This window comes from Globicephala melas, chromosome X (assembly GCF_963455315.2).
Source record: "Globicephala melas chromosome X, mGloMel1.2, whole genome shotgun sequence".
Taxonomy (NCBI): Eukaryota; Metazoa; Chordata; class Mammalia; order Artiodactyla; family Delphinidae; genus Globicephala; species Globicephala melas.
In genome coordinates, this window is record NC_083335.1 from 71,805,734 (window position 1) to 71,824,194 (window position 18,461).

Consider the following 18,461-nt stretch of genomic DNA (forward strand, 5'->3'; position numbering starts at 1 on the left):
ATCAGCTGTTAACCTTATGTGGATTCCCTTGTGTGTTATTTGTTGTTTTCCCCTTGCTGCTTTTAATATGCTTTCTTTTTATTTAATTTTTGACAGTTTGATTAATATGTGTCTTGGCATATTTGTCCCTGGATTTATCCTGTATGGGACTCTCTGTGCTTCCTGGACTTGATTAACTATTTCCTTTCCCATATAGGGAAGTTTTCAACTATAATCTCTTCAAATATTTTCTCAGTCCCTTTCTTTTTCTCTTCTTCTTCTGGAACCCCTATAATTCGAATGTTTGTGCGTTTAATGTTGTCCCAGAGGTGTCTGAGACTGTCGTCAGTTCTTTTCATTCTTTTTTCTTTATTCTGCTCTGCAGTAGTTATTTCCACTCTTTTATCTTCCAGGTCATTTATCTGTTCTTCTGCCTCATTTATTCTGCTATTAATCCCATCTAGAATACTTTTAATTTCATTTATTGTGTTGTTCATCGTTGCTTGTTTAATCTTTCTTTCTTCTTGGTCCTTGTTAAATGTTTCTTGCATTTTGTCCATTCTATTTCCAAGATTTTGGATCATCTTTACTATCATTATTCTGAGTTCTTTTTCGGGTAGACTTCCTATTTCCTCTTCTTTTGTTATGTCTGGTGGGTTTTTATCTTGCTCCTTCATCTGCTGTGTGCTTTTCTGTGTTCTTATTTTGTTTATCCTACTGTGTTTGGGGTCTCCTTTTTACAGGCTGCAGGTTCGTAGTTCCCGTTGTTTCTGATGTCTGTCCCCAGTGGCTACAGTTTGTTCAGTGGGCTGTCTAGGCTTCCTGGTGGAGGGGACTAGTGCCTGTGTTGTGGTGGATGAGGCTGGATCTTGACTCTCTAGTGGGCAGGTACACGTCTAGTTGTGTGTTTTGGGGGTGTCTGTGGACTTATGATTTTAGGCAGCCTCTCTGCTAATGCGTGGGGTTCTGTTCCTGTTTTGCTTGTTGTTTGGCCTAGGTTGTCCAGAGCTGTAGCTTGCTGGTCTTTGAGTGAAGCTGGGTGCTGGTGTTAAGATGGAGGTCTCTGGGAGATTTTCACTGTTTGATATTATGTGGAGCTGGGAGGTCTCTTGGTGACCAGTGTCCTCAGAGGCACAGCCCTGACTCCTGGCTGGAGCACCAAGATCCTTTCATCCACACGGCTCAGAATAAAAGGGAGAAAAAGTAGAAAGAATTAGTAGAAGTAGGAAGAAAGAAAGAAAGGAGGGAATGAAGGAAGGAAGAAATAAATAAATAATGAATGAATGAATGAAAGAAGGAAGAAAAGAAGGCAAGAAGGCAAGAAGGAAAGAAAAGAGGGAGTGAGGGAGGGAGGGAGGAAAGAAGGAAGGAAGGAGGGAAGGAAGGAAAAAAGAAAGAAAGAAGATACAGTGAAATAAAATCAAGTAAAATATAATAAAGTTATTGAATTAAAAAATAATTATTTAGAAAAAGAAAAAGGGATGGATAGAACCTTAGGACAAATGGTGGAAGCAAATCTATACAGACAAAATCTTACACAAAAGCATACCCATACACCCTCACAAAAAGAGGTAAATAGGAAAAGGTCATAAATCTTGCTCTCAAAGTCCACCTCCTCAATTTGGGATGATTCGTTGTCTAAAGGAGGGAAGGAAGGAAAGAAAGAAAGAAAGAAAGAAAGAAAGAAAGAAAGAAAGAAAGAAAGAAAGAAGGAAAGAAAGAAGGAAAGAAAGAAGGAAAGAAAGAAGGAAAGAAAGAAGGAAAGGAAGAAGGAAAGGAAGAAGGAAAGGAAGAAGGAAAGAAGGTAAAGTATAATAAAGTTATTAAAATTAATTATTAAGAAAAAAATTTAAAAAGAAATGGACGGATAGAACCCTAGGAAAAATGGTGGAAACAAAGCTATACAGACAAGATCTGACACAGAAGCATACACATACACATTCACAAAAAGAGGAAAAGGGGAAAAAATCATAGATCTTGCTCTCGAAGTCCACCTCCTCAATTTGGGATGATTCATTGTCTATTCATGTATTCCACAGATGCAGGGTACATCAAGTTGATTGTGGAGCTTTAATCCGCTGTTTCTGAGGCTGCTGAGAGAGATTTCCCTTTTTCTTCTTTGTTCTCACAGCTCACAGGGGCTCAGCTTTGGATTTGGCCCTGCCTCTGCGTGTAGGTCACTGGAGGGCGTCTGTTTTTTGCTCAGACATGACGGGGTTAAAGGAGCCGCTGATTCGGGGACTCTGGCGCACTCAGGCCGGGGGGAGGGAGGGGCATGGCGTGCGGGGTGGGGCTGCAGCGGCAGAGGCCGACGTGACGTTGCACCAGCCTGAGGCCCGCCGTGCGTTCTCCCGGGGAAGTTGTCCCTGGATCCCGGGATCCTGGCAGTGGCGGGCTCACAGGCTCCCCGGAAGATGGGTGTGGATAGTGACCTGTGCTCGCACACAGGCCCCTTGGTGGTGGAAGCAGCAGCCTTAGCATCTCCTGCCCGTCTCTGGGGTCCGTGCTTTTAGCCGCGGCTCGTGCCCATCTCTGGGGTCCGCGCTTTTAGCCCTGGCTCACGCCCGTCTTTGGGGTTCGTGCTTTATCTGTGGCTCGCGCCCATCTCTGGAGTTCCTTTAAGCAGCGCTCTTAAACCCCTCTCCTTGTGCACCAGGAAACAAAGAGGGAAGAAAAAGTCTCTTGCCTCTTTGGCAGGTGCAGACTTTCCTCGGACTCCCTCCTGGCTAGCCGTGGTGCACTAACCCCTTCAGGCTGTATTCAAGCTGCCAACCTCAGTCCTCTCCCTGCGCTCCGACCGAAGCCGGAGCCTCAGCTCCCAGCCCTCCCTGCCCCGGCGGGTGAGCAGACAAGCCTCTCGGGCTGGTGAGTGTCTGTCAGCACCGATCCTCTGTGTGGGAATCTCCCTGCTTTGCCCTCCGCACCCCTGTTGCTGTGCTCCGTGGCTCCGAAGCTCCCCCCTCCGCCTCCCACAGTCTCTGTCTGCGAAAGGGCTTCCTAGTGTGTGGAAACCTTTCCTCCTTCACAGCTCCCTCCCACTGGTGCAGGTGCCGTCCCTATTCTTTTGTCTCTGTTTTTTCTTTTGCCCTACCCAGATACGTGGGGAGTTTCTTGCCTTTTGGGAGGTCTGAGGTCTTCTGCCAGCATTCAGTAGGTGTTCTGTAGGAGTTGTTCCACGTGTAGATGTATTTCTGGTGTATCTGTGGGGAGGAAGATGATCTCTAAGTCTTACTCTTCCGCCATCTTCCCAGCACCCCCTCTTTTTCTTCTTGATTGCCATGGCTAAGACTTCCAAATCTATGTTGAATAATCGTGGTGAGAGTGAACACTCTTGTCTTGTTCCTGATCTTAAAGGAAATGCCTTCAGTTTTTCGCCATTGAGAAAGATGTTTGCTCTGGGTTTGCCATACATGGCCTTTATTATGTTGCGGTAGGTTCCCTCTATGCTGATTTTCTGGAGAGTTTTTATTGTAAATGGGTGTTGAATTTTGTCAAAAGCCTTTTTTGCATTTATTGAGATGATCATATGGTTTTTATTCTTCTATTTGTTAATATGGTGTTTCACTTTGATTGATTTGCAAATTTTGAAGAATCCTTGCATCTCTGGGATAAATCCCACTTGATCATGGTGTATGATCCTCTTAATGTGCTGTTGGATATTAGTTGCTAGTATTTTGTTGAGGATTTTTGTGTCTATGTTCATCAGTGATATTGGCCTGTAATTCTCTTTTTTTGTGATATCATTGTCTGGTTTTGGTATCAGAGCGTTGATGGCCAATAGAATGCACTTGGCTTTGTTCCTCCCTATGCGATTTTCTGGAAGAGTTTGAGAAGGATAGGTGTTATCTCTTCTCTAAATGTTTGATAGAATTTGCCTGTGAAGCCACCTGGTCCTGGAGTTTTCTTTGTTGGAAGATCTTTAATCACTATTTCAATTTAATTACTTCTGATTTATCTGTTCATATTTTCTATTTCTTCCTAGTTCAGCCTTGGAAGTTTGTACTTTTCTACGAATTTGTCCATTTCTTCCTGGTTGTCCATTTCATTGGCATATAGTTGCTTGTAGAAGTCTGTTACGATCCTTTGTATTTCTGTGGTGTCAGTTGTAAGTTCTCCTTTTTCAATTCTAATTGTATTGATTTGAATCCTCTCCCTTTTCTTCTTGATTAGTCTGGCTAAAGTTTTATTAATTTTGTTTATCTTCTCAAAGAACCAGGTTTTAGTTTCATTGATCTTTGATATTGTTTTCTTCGTTTCTATTTCATTTATATTTGCTCTGACCTTTATGATGTATTTCCTTCTACTAACTTTGGGTTTTGTTTGTTCTTCTTTCTCTAGTTGCTTTAGGTGTAAGGTTAGGTTGTTTATTTGAGATTTTTGTTTTTTCTTGAAGTGGGATTGTTTTCCTATAAACTTTCCTCTTAGAACTGCTTTTACTGCATCCCATAGGTTTGTGTCATCGTGTTTTTTTGTCATTTGTTTCTAGGAATATTTTTATTTCCTCTTTGATTTCTTCATTGATTTCTTGGTTATTTACTAGCTTATTGTTTCACTTTCATATGTTTGTGTTTCTTAAAGTTTTTTTCCTTTAATTTATTTCTAAACTCATAGTATTGAGCTTGGAAAAGATGTTTGATACAATTTCAATTTTCTTAAACTTACCAAGGCTTGATTTGTGACCCAAGATGTGATCTATCCTGGAGAATGTCTCATGTGCACTTGAGAAGAAAGTGTATTGTGCTGCTTTCGGATGGAATGTCCTATAAATATCAGTTAAGTCTATCTGGTCTAATATGTCATTTAAGGCTTTTGTTTCCTTATGAATTTTTTGTCTGGATGATCTGTCCATTGGTGTAAGTGGGGTGTTACAGTCCCCCGCTATTATTGTGTTACTGTTGACTCCCTATTTTATGGTATTTGCCTTATGTATTGAGGTGCTCTATGTTGGGTGCAATAAATATTTACAATTGTTACATCTTCTTGGATTGATCCCTTGATCATTATGTAGTATCCTTACTTGTCTCTTGTAACAGTCTTTATTTTAAAGTCTATCTTATCTGATATGAGTATTGCTCCTGCAGCTTTCTTTTGATTTCCATTTGCATGGAATATCTTTTTCCATCCCCTCACTTTCAGTCTGTTTGTGTCCCTAGGCCTGAAGTGGGCCTCTTGTAGACAGCATATATATAGGTCTTGTTTTTGTATCCATTTAGCCAGACTGTGTCTTTTGCTAGGACCATTTAAGCCATTTACATTAAAGGTAACTATTGATATTACCATTTGCTTAATTGTTTTTGGTTTGTTTTTGTAGGTCTTTTTCTTCTCTTATGTTTTCCAACTAGCGATGTTCCTTTAGCATTTGTTGTAAAGATGGTCTGGTGGTGCTGAATTCTCTTAGCTTTTGCTTGTCTGTAAAGCTTTTGATTTCTCCATTGAATCTGAATGAGATCCTTTCTGGGTAGAGGAATCTTGGTTGTTGGCTTTTCCCTTTCATCACCTTAAGTATATCCTGCCACTCTCTTCTGGCCTGCCGAGTTTCTGCTGCAAAATCATCTGATAACCTTATGGGAGTATACTTGTATGTTATATTTTGCTTTCCCTTACTGCTTTTAATACTTTTCCTTTGAATTTAATTTTTGTTAGTTTGATTATTATGTGTCTTGACATGTTTCTCCTTGGGTTTATCCTTCTTGGGAGTCTGTGCACTTCTGGGACTTGGTTTACTATTTCCTTTCCCATGTTAGGGAAGTGTTTGACTATAATCTCTTTAAATATTTTCTCAGCCCCTTTCTCTTTCTCTTCTTATTCTTGGACCCTTATAATTCGAATTTTTGTGCATTTAATATTGTCCCAGAGGTCTCTGAGACTGTCTTCATTTCTTTTAATTCTTTTTTCTTAATTCTGCTCCATGGCCGTTATTTCTACCATGTATCTTCCAGCTCACTTGTCTGTTCTTCTGCCTCAGTTATTCTATTGACTCCTTCTAGTGTATTTTTCATTTCAGTTTTTGTGTTGTTCATCACCGATTTTTTTTCTTTAGTTCATCTAGGTCCTTGTTAAATGTTTCATATACCTCCTGATCTGTGCCTTCATTCTATTTCTGAGATCTTGGATCATCTTTACTATCATTACTGTGAATTCTTTTTTCATGTAGCTTGCCTATTTCCTCTTTATTTATTTGGTCTTGTGGGTTTTTACCTTCCTCCTTTTTCTGCAACATGTCTCTGTCTTCTCATTTTGTTTAAGTTACTGTGTTTATGTTCTTCTTCCTGCAGCCTGCAGGGTTGTCATTCCTCTTGCTTTTGTTGTCTGACCCCTAGTGGGTGAAGATGGTCCAGGGGCTAGTGTAGGCTTCCTGGTGGGAGGGGCTGGTGCCTGCACTCTGGTGGGTGGAGCACTTTTCCCTCTGATGGACAAGGCCATGTCAAGGGATGTGTTTTGGGGTGTCTGTGAGCTTATTTTGACTTTAGGTAGCCTGTCTGCTGATGGGTGGCACTATCTGATGTGTCCAGCACTGGAACCTTCAGCAGTTGAGTGGATCCAGGTCTTTGGGTCGAGATGTAAACCTCCAGGCGAGTGCATGCCAATTAATATTCCCTGAGCCCAGGAATTCTCTGGCAGTCCAGCACCCTGGACATGGCACTCCCACCCTGTAGGCCTAGGTCTGACCCCTAGCTGGGGAACCAAGAGCCTGCAAGCCATGTTGCATGTCCAGAGAAAAACGATAGAAAAAAACAGAAAAGAAAACAGAGAATCAAAACCCAAGACAAATAGTAAACACACAGAAACAAACAGCAAAAACAACACACACACAAAATAACAACAAAGTAAACAAACAGACAAACTTAACTGAAGACAAATGATAAAAACAAAACCAAACAAACAGAAACAAAGAAATAGACAGAAAAGAAACAACAACAACAAAGAAATCAAAAAACAAGAGACAAAAGAACTCAAAAATGAAACAATCAGTACAGACTAAACTAACAAAACCAAAAACATGAAAAACAAAACTGAAATAGAAAGCAAACTAAAAAAAAGCAAAGAAAACATAAAACAAACACATAAAAATGATAAGAAACAAAGAACAAGAAAAAGAACACAAAACAACCAAAAAGTAAAGTAAAAATAGAAAAATAAAAATTATATATTAAAAAATAATAAAAAGTAAATAAAAATTTAAAAATAATAGAAACAATGCTAACAACTAAACAAAATGCAAGAAACAAAAAAGAATAATAGTAATAAGAATATTTTCCTGCTCTATCAGTGTCCTTGCTCTCACAGTGAGCCACAGCCAATCCGCACTTCCCCAGGGAGCCCTCCAATACCTCTAGGTAGGTCTCTGGACCTTCTGTGGGTACTGTGTCACCTGATCAGACTCTGACCCAGCCCAACTCCCAAGTTTACTTGCCCCCAACGTCCACTGCTGCTAAAGCTAGACTGGTGTCTGTTGTGGGAACACTCATCTCTATGCAGGATTTACCAAACTGATCACGGGGATTTAATCTGTGGTTTGTGTAGCTGCACAGAGAGATTTCTATTTCTCTTCCTTAGTCACACCACCCCTGGGGCTCAGCTTTGGTTTTGGCCCCACTCTCTGTGTGCACCACCCTCATATGTCTATTCCCCACCCAGGCAAAAGGGAGCAATAGCAGTTGCTGATTGGGGCACACTTACTCATTCAGGCCAGGAAGGGGTATGGTGCCTACAACTGGGGTGTGTGCAAAGTGCCTGTGGCAGCAGAGACTGGCAGTCGGTTGCAACAGACTGGGGCATCCTCACTCTGGTGGGAGTCTCTCCAAGTGCCTGCGGAGGCAAGGACTCTTGTGTGGGGATGGTAGCAGCCCTGTCCCTTGTGCACCACTCAACAGTGGCGCCTCTTTTCCTAGGTTGACCATGCTTCCTCTTGGGCCATTCCTGCCTGCAGAACCCCTCAATCCCATCCCCTCTGTTGTATCCGCACAGCCAAGAGCAGTCCTTTCCCTGGATCCACCATCTTAACCCCACATTTTAACACTCAGCCCCTGACAACAATAGTAGATTCCTGTCTCAGGCAGGGGTGCCCTCCTGAGGAGGCTTTGGCATGGGTAGCACTCAGGACCACAGAGCCTACACAGGCAAAGGAGACCTTGGCTTGAGGGGTGGGCAAGCCTGCTTAGATGGGTGCTCTTCCCAGTTCCCACAGAGGCCTAACCTGGTGGGTGGGAAAGGTGTTGCAATGGTGGCCCTGCCCCTTGCCTGCCACTCAAAAATGGAACCTTGCATCTATGGTGTCCTGGGCTTTTCCCACAAACTTTCCCAGTTGTGAAGCTCCTTACTCCTTGTCCCTTCATGCTGTCTTTTCACAGCCAACAGCTGTCCCCTCCCTGGGCCCACACTTCAAACCCCACTTTCCAGCACCCAGCCGCCTCCACAATGGGAGGCGCATGACGCAGGCTGGGGTGTGCAGGACTGTGGCACAGACCATACATGCAGTTCTTACTTTGTCCTGCCTTCCACAGACCATCCACTGCATTCTCCTTTGATCCACCAAAGGTCCCTTTCTGTCCCAGCTGATTTCCCCACCATGAGGGCTCTTTTCTGAGTGCAGGAACCTCTCCTCACCTTCAGCTTCCTGCCAGGGTTGCTTGTCCCTTTTCTGATTCCTCTTTTCTTTTTTTCTTTCTTTAGTCCCGTCAGGTTGTGAGGGGATTTTTCTTGTCCTTTTAGGTGTCTGAAGTCTTCTGCTAAAGTTCAGCAGGTGCTCTGTGAGAATTGTTATATGTGTAGATGCATTCTTGATGTATTTGTGAGGAGAGATCAATTCCATGTCCTCCTATTCCACCATCTTGACTCCTCACCCTCTTGTTATGTGTTTTTTTAAATTTGTTGTGGAAAAATACACGTAACATAAAATGTATCATGTTAACCATTTTTATGTGTATAGTCCAGTGGCATTACATTCACAATGTGCAAGCATCTCCACCATCCTTCTCCATAGCTCTTTTTATCTTGTAAAACTGAAACTCTATACTCATTAAATTATAACTCCCCATTCCCCTCTCCCCTCAGCCCCTGGAAGAAACTCCTACTTTCTGCCTCTATGATTTTTGACTACTCTAAGTATCTCACATATGTGGAATCACACAATATATGTCTTTTTGTGACTTGCTTATTTCACTTAGCAGAATGTCCTCAAATTTCACCTATGTAAGTAAACTTATAAAGGCTAAATAAAATTCCATTCTATGTATATATCACATTTTGCTTATCCATTCATCTGTTGACAGACCCTTGGGTTACTTCCATGTTTTAGCTAATGTGAATAATGCTGCTATGAGCATGGGTGTACAAATGTCTCTTCAAGACACAGCTTTCAATTCTTTTGAGTATATATATTCAGAAGTGAAATTGCTGAATCATACTGATTCAATCATGCTGATTCTATTTTTAATTTTTCAAAGAACAACCGTACTGTTCTCCATAGCAGTTATACCACTTTACCTTCCTACCAACAGTGCAGAAGAGTTCCAATTTTTCCACAGTTTTCTCAACACTTGTTACTGTTTTGTTTTGTTTTTTTTATAGTAGTCATCCTATTAGGTGTGAGGTATATCCTATTATAGTTTTTATTTACATATCCTTAATGATCACTGACATTGAGCATCTTTTCATGTGTTTATTGGCCATTTGTATATCCTTTGTCCATTTTTGAATTGGGTTGTTTGTTTTTCTGTTGTCATTGTTGAGTTTAGGAGTTCTCTCTATATATTCTGGTTATTAATCCCTTATCAAATATATGACCTGCAAATATTTTCCCATTCTATGGGCTACCTTTTTACTCTGCTGATATTGTCTTTTGAACAAATTTTAAAATTTAGATTAGTTTGTCTATTTTTTCTTTGTTGCCTGCGCCCTTAGAGTCATATCCAAGAAATCATTGTCAAATTCCATGTTATGAAATTTTGTCCTATGCTTTCTTCTATTAGCTTTATAGTTTTATGTCTTTGATCCATGGTTGAGTTAACTTTTATATGATGTTGGGTAAGGGTCCAACTCCTTTATTTTACATATGAACATCCATTTTTCCCAGCACCATTTGTTGAAAGACTGCTCTTTCCCCATTGGGATCTTGGTACCCTTGTCAAATATCATTTGAACATATATGTGAGGATTTGTTTATGGGCACTCTATTCTATTCCATTGGTCTATATATCAGTCTTTATGCCAGTACCACATTGTATTCATTACTGTAACTTTGTAGTAAGTTTTGAAATCAGGAAGTGTGCATCTTCCAGTTTTGTTCTTCATTTTCAAGATTGCTATTCAGGGTTCCTTGAGATTCTGTATGAATTTTAAGATGGGTTTTTCTATTTATACAAAAAATGCTATTTAAATTTTGATAGGGATTTTATTGAAGCTGTAGGTTGCTTTGGGTAATATTGAAATCTTATCAATATTTAGTCTTCTAATACATGAATATGGGATTTGTTTCCATTTATGTTATATGTTTTTTTTAATCACAATTAAAAAAAACGGAAAAGGTGAATGAGAACAATCTCATATTAATTCAAAGTATTTATTGAGTTCTGATTTGGTGCTAGGCCTTTTGTAAGGATCCTATCCTGCCATCATGGTGCTCATAATATAACGCAAAAGTCAGATACATACACAACTAATAGCAAAGTATTAAGAGGTAGGGAAGATATGCTATGTGAAGTAGAGGAGAAAAGCAGTTAAATGTTCCCAGATGTAGAGAAGTGGGGACATTTTACCATAAGAAATAGCATTTGAACTAACTTAGTCTTCTTTTTAACTGACATTATATTTATTTCAAAAATGCATTGAGTATGTGCTGGGCATGCAAATAGCAATAAACTTTGCTTATAATTACACTAACTACCACTTATTTGTCACCATGTTTATACATTATCTCATTTGACCCTTAAAATATCCAGTAAGTAAATATCCTCATTCCTGAGGCATAGAATGATAGCTGCCTACCTCAATATCCACTCTACTCTTCCTTTTAGAAATAGAAACTTGAGTTCCAACTGGATATATTTTTGCCCAGTCAGCTAAATGTATTTCCCAGATACTCTCACATGTAAGTGTGGCTATATAACTAAATTTGGCTACTGAAATGTAAGCAGAGTAGTCCTAATAGTCTTCTAGGAAGTTTCCTAAAAGAGAGGGCCATGCCCTTTTTTGCCTGCTTCCTCTATCCTGCTTCTTAGAATATGCATGTGATGGATAGTTCCATTTTGAACCATGAGGATAATGGCTACATCTGAGGCATGGTCTAGCAGAGAGATGTGAGGATTTGGAGTCCCTTATCATTTTGTGGAGTTACTGCACCAGTGCTGGACTCTGAACATCCTTTTGTGTGTAGGAAAAAAAATGTGTTTAAGCAGCATAACCCTAGGTTTATTATTATATACAACCATAACCTAATCCTGATACACAGTTGACCCATGAACAATGCAGGGGTTTGGGGCATTGAACCCCTACACAGTCTAAAATCTGTTTATAACTTTTGACTCCTCAAAACTTAACTACTAATAGCCTACTGTTGGCCAGAAGACCTACCAATAACATAAACAGTCGATTAACACATATTTTGTATGTTATATGTATTATAACTATATTCTAATAATAGAATAGTCTAGAGAAAAATATCATTGAGAAAGTCATAAGGAAGAGAAAATGTATTTATCAGTGCAATAAGTTTACATTGTCTGTTTACAATATGAATCATCTGTTAGTAGCTACATCAGTATTGTTCTTCTTATGGTTACCGGGGGGAAGGGTGGAGGAAAGGGATAGTTATGGAGTTTGGGATTGACATATGCACACTGCTATATTTAAAATGGATAACCAACAAGGACCTACTGTATAGCACAGGGAACTCTGCTCAATATCATGTAACAACCTAAATGAGAAAAGAATTTGAAAAGGAATAGAAACATGCATATGTAAAAAAATATTGTTCTATGACACAAAACACTGTAGATTAATATGTATTACTAACACTAGTCAGCAAAAATGAAAAGATAATGTGAAAAAGGAATTTATATTATTTGCAGGTATAATGATTCATGCATTGATAACATAGTAGCAATATGATTGCTTTATGGTAGCCTAATGTAATCAATATGATTGCTTCATAGAAGCCTAGCCTAAACACTAATAAGTGAATCATTATAAAATATTTATGGCATACAATGTCATAGTCATATTCATAATACAGTACTGGAAACACTGTTACATTAAAACACAGTGATGATAGGCTGATAGGCAGTTTCTCCAATTATGAGAGAGAGGCAGACTGTATGGTAATGTAATTATTTGAAAGCAAAGTTATAAAACAGTAAGAAAACTAACACATTATTAAATTTATATTAAATATCACCTACCTTATGCTTATGTAAGAATAGACTAGTATCTACATATATTTTATGCATTCAAAACATACCTTTTTCTTAATTTTTTCGATGTTTCTAGGCTATGTGGTTTGTCTGCGAGTTTTTTTCAAATTTTGGCAAATCTCCAAAAAAAATTCCAATGTATTTATTGAAAAACATCATATTTAAGTGAACCTACACAGTTCAAGCCCGTGTTGTTCAAGCGTCAGCTGTAATTTCATTTTGCCAATGAGGAAAAGAAGGCTTAGGTTAAGGGACTCCTTCTCCTTGTGTGACAGAGAAGATGCTATACAGTTGACCCTTGAACAATGTAGGGGTTGGGGGTTAATCCACATATAACTTATAGGCACCCTCTGTATCTGAGGTTTCTCCACATTCGTGGATTCAACCAACCACAGACTATGTAGTACTATAGTACATATCATTGAAAAATATCCACTTATAATTTGATCTTATACAGTTCAAACTTGTGTTCTTCAAGGATCAACTATATATGTAACATAAATCTATTTCATTTTTCTCCTGGGAACACAGGAGAATAAATTTCCCAAGTTCCCTTGCTGGTATATTGGGGCCATATGGCTGAGTTCTGGCCAGTGGGACATGAGTGAAAGTGATATATCTATAACTTCCAGGCCAGACAATAAAATCCCCTACATTATCCTCCATACTTGCTCTTCCATTTGGTAGTGATAATCCATGCTTGAAGATGGGGGTATCACAGACTAGAAGAACATTGAGTTCCTGAATGACTGTGGGGAGCAGAAACTCTTGCCATGCCTTACAGACCCACATTTGACTGACATAATAGAGAAATAAACCTTAGGGTGTTAAAGCACTGAGATTACAGGGTTGTTACTCTAGCTAGTGTTGTTAATCCTTACTAATTATAACTTCGTTCAACTAGTGACTGGAGGAGCTGGAATTTGGTCTCTGGGGTTGTTTCACTTTAAAGCCTGTGCTTCGGTCCCTGCCTTGGAGGAGTTCACAGTGTGTCATGGGAAGATGGATGGGTACATAATTAAGTTCAATGGCATGTTAGAGCCCTATAACAGAATTCTACATAGTATACAATGTGGTATAGAGGAAGTAATGGACAACTCTGAAGGTTTGAGAAAATCTCAGTCAGAAGTTGGAAAAGTAACATTATGCCAGATATTTTTAGGATACAAAGAAATTCAAGGCAAAGCCTTTGCCTTCCATGATCTTATAAGCAAGCTATGGAAGCAGTACAACTGCAAATGAAACAGAAGCAGAAGTGGGAGTCAGTGCACTGTGTGATTAATAGACCGAATAAGTGACAAGATCCTGAGAGATCTCAAGAGCTAAAATGAGAGTTGAGTGAAATCTAGATTGGGCAGCGAACACTTCATTGAGGAGACTAATTCCAAACTAGACCTGGAAGGACAAATGGGATTTGAGTTGGTAGAAGGAAGATACAGAACTTAGTCTTAAAAATGAGTAGGTAAAGTGGGAGTTTTGGAGTGAGGGGGAAATGAGCATTTCAGGCAGAAAGAAGAGACTGTGCAAAGTTAGGAGTCCAGAAATATTTTGGGAGACTTTTACACAGTTTGGATGCCTGAAGCACAGGGTAGTGGCTGGGGTCACAGTAGATGAGGCTGCAAATATAGCCAGGGGCCAGATCATGAAGGGCTTGTACTTCATGCTCACTACCAGACAAATGGCCCAGGAAAGATATGAAAAAAAGCCTCTCCAAAGGCATTCGTTAGGAATGAAGTGGAGAAGATAGTTTAAGAATTATTAAGGGTACAAATGTGGCAGCAGCAATGAATATTCCAAAAATGAAGTTAAGAAAACAATTCCAGGTGGTAAAACAGGTTTTGGGTAGAAGATAAGACAAACTTGGGGTATGTTCCATTTGATGTATTTGTGAGAATTCCAACTTGGTATATCTCAGGTTGTCTCAAATTCAGCACTATTGTTGGCAAGCTAGTACTTCATTGTGTGGGACTTTCCTGTGCATTGTACAATATTCCACAGCATTTTGGGACTCTACCTAGTAGAATGTCAATAACACCCACCCTCTCAGTCATGATTCCAGAAACATCTCCAGACATTTCTAAATGTTTTTTGTGGGGGCAACACACTGACTGAGAACCACTGGTATGTATACAGAAAATGTTTGTATATACCAGAGTGCCTGTCATGGGAGTAGTCAGAGCTAGAGATTTGGGATTCATTGGCATATATGCGGCAACAAACCATGAGCAAAGATAGGATCACTTAGAGTGTGTTTTGAGAGAAGAAAGCAGAAGACGGACCCTCTGGAACACACAAATTTTCTTTTCTTCCAACAACCTTATTCTCAGTTATCTCATTTCAGTGAGCTCCCTCTACTCTAGGATGGTTGGTCTGGGAAACACAGCATCAGTCCTCTATGTTGTCCCCTGCACAACTTTTACTTATGCTTTCCTTCCCCCACAAATTCTAATGTCATTTGATCTTTTCTATATGTTTACATATATCCCTCCAAGGAGATTTACCTCAAAACTTATCTCCAGGACAACCTCTTCTACTCCCGTCATTCCTTATTTCTAAGTCCTCTGTTGATTATAAACTGTCTAACACTGCTCTGTTCAAATTCCAGATAGTGTACCCAACAGTGTATCAAAACTATTACTAAACTTTAGTAGGTAATGATTTGCATACCTGATGCTCTTCATTGCACATCCAAAGTTCAGTCCTTCCCTCTTAAAATATTCCTATTAACTTATCCAACACTATCAAACATGAGATTCTTAGAAATTCCTTATATTTATTTGAGTAGTCTGAGCTCTGTCTTTTTTTTTTTTAAGTAATTTCCTTAGCTATTCAGTTCTGTTAAATACTAGGAGAAGTAGCACAATATAGCTGTTTGAGTCTAATGGAGTCTTTGGGTTCCTTACAATGAAATAATTATATAGTTTATTGTAATATGTGTACAAGGTCCTATGAATTGCTTGTCTATCTGACTTGTATTTCTTATAAAAGATAATGTGAAAGAATTTAATAGCCATAGATTAAAAAAGACAAAAATAGAATTATCCTGAAAATATCTGGACTAGGAATCAGAAGACTGGACTCTATCAATATTATCTTGGAAAAATTACATATTTTCTCTGAGCCTCACTTTCTTCAGTTGCAACATGAAGTAGCTAGACTAGATCAATAGTCTCAACCTTGGCTACTACATATTAGAATCACTTGGGAAATATATATTTTTTAATTCCAAGCCTACCCCACACTAATTAAGTCAGAATCTCTGGGGGTGGGCTCTGAACATCTGATATTTTCTTAAATACTCCTCTGGTGCTTCTAATGTGCAGCCAAGGTGAAGCACCACTGTGCTTCATGATCTGTAAATTCTGATTCTTGTGTGTGTGTGTGTGTGCTGAAGCCAAAATCTTTTGTGTGAACAAACATGTTATAAGTTAACTGACAATGAGACTCAATATGCAAATATTGTTTTATATGTTAATTCCTCAAGAACATAACTAATGAGCAAAGTATGATAAAGCTATGTGGAGTTTGTATTATGTTATCTTGTACATAGTTCCACATGTCTTCATAATTATTTTTTGTTATAGCAAATATGTATGTTTCTTCTTCAGCCAAATTATAAAACTGTACAAAGGCAAAAGTTGTCTTATTTACTTTTTTGGACTTCTCTGTAGCAATTACAGCAGTTCTCTGCATACGTTAGGTTACCAATAGCTATTTGTTGGATGAATAGTGCAATACTTCTGTTGACTAATTGACATATGCTAATAATTGACCCTATAATCTTGTCTTTCTTATTGAGCATTATGCTCTAAGTAGCTAAATTAAGTGAAGCTTATACATAACAACTACACTTGCTTCTTTATTTTCCATAAGAAGATGTAGTTTAGGTAGCCTGACAAATATTATCTCCCACAGAAAACTGAGATTTTCCTTATGGTTTTGGTAGAGCTCATCCCACTTTCCCCTCTGCTAGAAGAGCAGATATTTGGTGCAAATGTCTGATCAGAGTACTCCATTCCCCTGGCCAGTGATTGATTTAGTGGTAAGCATGTGACCTAAGCTGGGCCGAGTAAAATCATGGAGTGGAAATGGAGAACGTGTAAGAATGAGCAAACAAAGCTTACCTTAAAGAAACACGGTTTAAAGTTACTAAAATGTCATGAAAAGTTTGAGGAACATCTTATGGTAAACTGAGGCTAAACTGGAAGGTCATCATATGTTGTATTGAGCAACAAGTAGAGTATGCTATAAAATAAAAATCTGAATTGGATTAACTTTTACCATCGCACAGCCTATAGAAAAGTTAAATAAGATTGTTACAAACAGCAGCAAAAATGCTCGATGATATTTGTTGCTTTTAAAAATAGAAATTGTTCACAGCCATTTCACTGGGAAATTTTGAGCTCACAGATGATCCAAGTAGAGCTTTATTTTTAGGCTTGGGAAAAACAGTTTCCTAGTAACCTTATTTTATGTATTTTTAAAAATGTAAAATAGTGTTTATGTCTTTTATCAGTCACTTGATAGTATGTGGAAAATAGTCTGAATTAAAGAATTTGGGATTTCAAAAGGAAACTATCCTCATAGAAGAAAGTTATAATAAGTTGTTTTTTTAATCCCTAACACCTACAAAATAAAACTCAAGTTCCCTTTTCTCAGTATTAAAGGCCTTCCACAATCTGGCTTCAAACTACATTTCTAACCTCTTTCATCATTACTTTGGTCTACATGAGCCCTCCAGTACCCAGAATAAAAACTGTACACTTGCACATGTCATTCACCTTGTCTTGAATACCCATTCTACTTTACTTAGTTAATTATTTGGTACACAGATTGCCAATATTCCCCCATCTCCCTGCCCATATATTTTCCCCTATTATTAACACTTTCCATTAGTGTGGTACATTTGTTACAATTGATGAAAAAATACCGATACATTATTATTAACTAAAGTTCATAGAGTACATTAGGATTCACTCTCTGTGTTTTATATACTGTGATTTTTGACACATGTATAATGATATGTATCCATCATTACAGTGTCACATGGAAAAGTTTCACTGCCCTAAAAATCCCCTGTGCTCCATAGTTTTGCCTTTTCCAGAATGTCATAAACTTGGAATGGTACAGTATGTAGCCATTTCAGATTGACTTTTTTCACTTAGCAACATGCATTTAAGGCTCCTCCATGTCTTTTCATGGTTTGATAGCTCATTTCAAATAGTATTCCACTGTACAGATGTACCACAGTTTGCTTATCCATTCACCTATTGAAGAACATTTTAGTTGCTTCCAAATTTTGACAATTTTGGGTAAAGCTGCTAGAAACATTTGTGTGCAGGTTTTGTGTGGACATAAATTTTTGACTCATTTGGATAAATACCAGGGAGTACAATTGCTGGATAATTTCAAAGAGTATGTTTAATTTTGTAAGAAACTGTCTTCCAAAGTGGCTGTACCATTTTGCATCCCTATCATCAATGAATGCATGTACTTATGCTCCACATCCTCACCAGCATTTTGTGTTGTCACTGTTTTGGATTTTACCGTTTTACTAAATGTGTAGTACTATCTCATTTTTTTCATTTCACAATTCCCTAATGACATAGGATGTTGAATATCTTTTCATATACTTATTTGCCATTTGTATAGCATCTTTACTGAGGGGTCTGTTCAGATCATTGGCCACTTTATAATTTTTTAAGTTTTAGAGTTATTTGTATTTGCTAGCTATTTGAAGATACTAGTCCCTTATTAGACATGTGTTTTACAAAGGTTTTCTATCAGTCTGTAACTTGTTTTTTTCATTCTTCTAACAGTGGCATTCACAGAACAATTGTTATTCATTTTAATGAAGTCCAACCTATTATTTTTTTCTTTGATAGATTATGCTTTCATTGTTATATTTAAAAATTTATCACCAAACAAAAGATCACTAGATTTTTGCCTCTAGGAGTCTTATATTTTGCATCTAAGTCTATGATTCATTTTAAGTTAATTTTGTGAAAGGTGTGAGGACTCTGTCTAGATTAATTTTTTTCATGTGAAGTCCAGTTTTTCTACAACCACTGA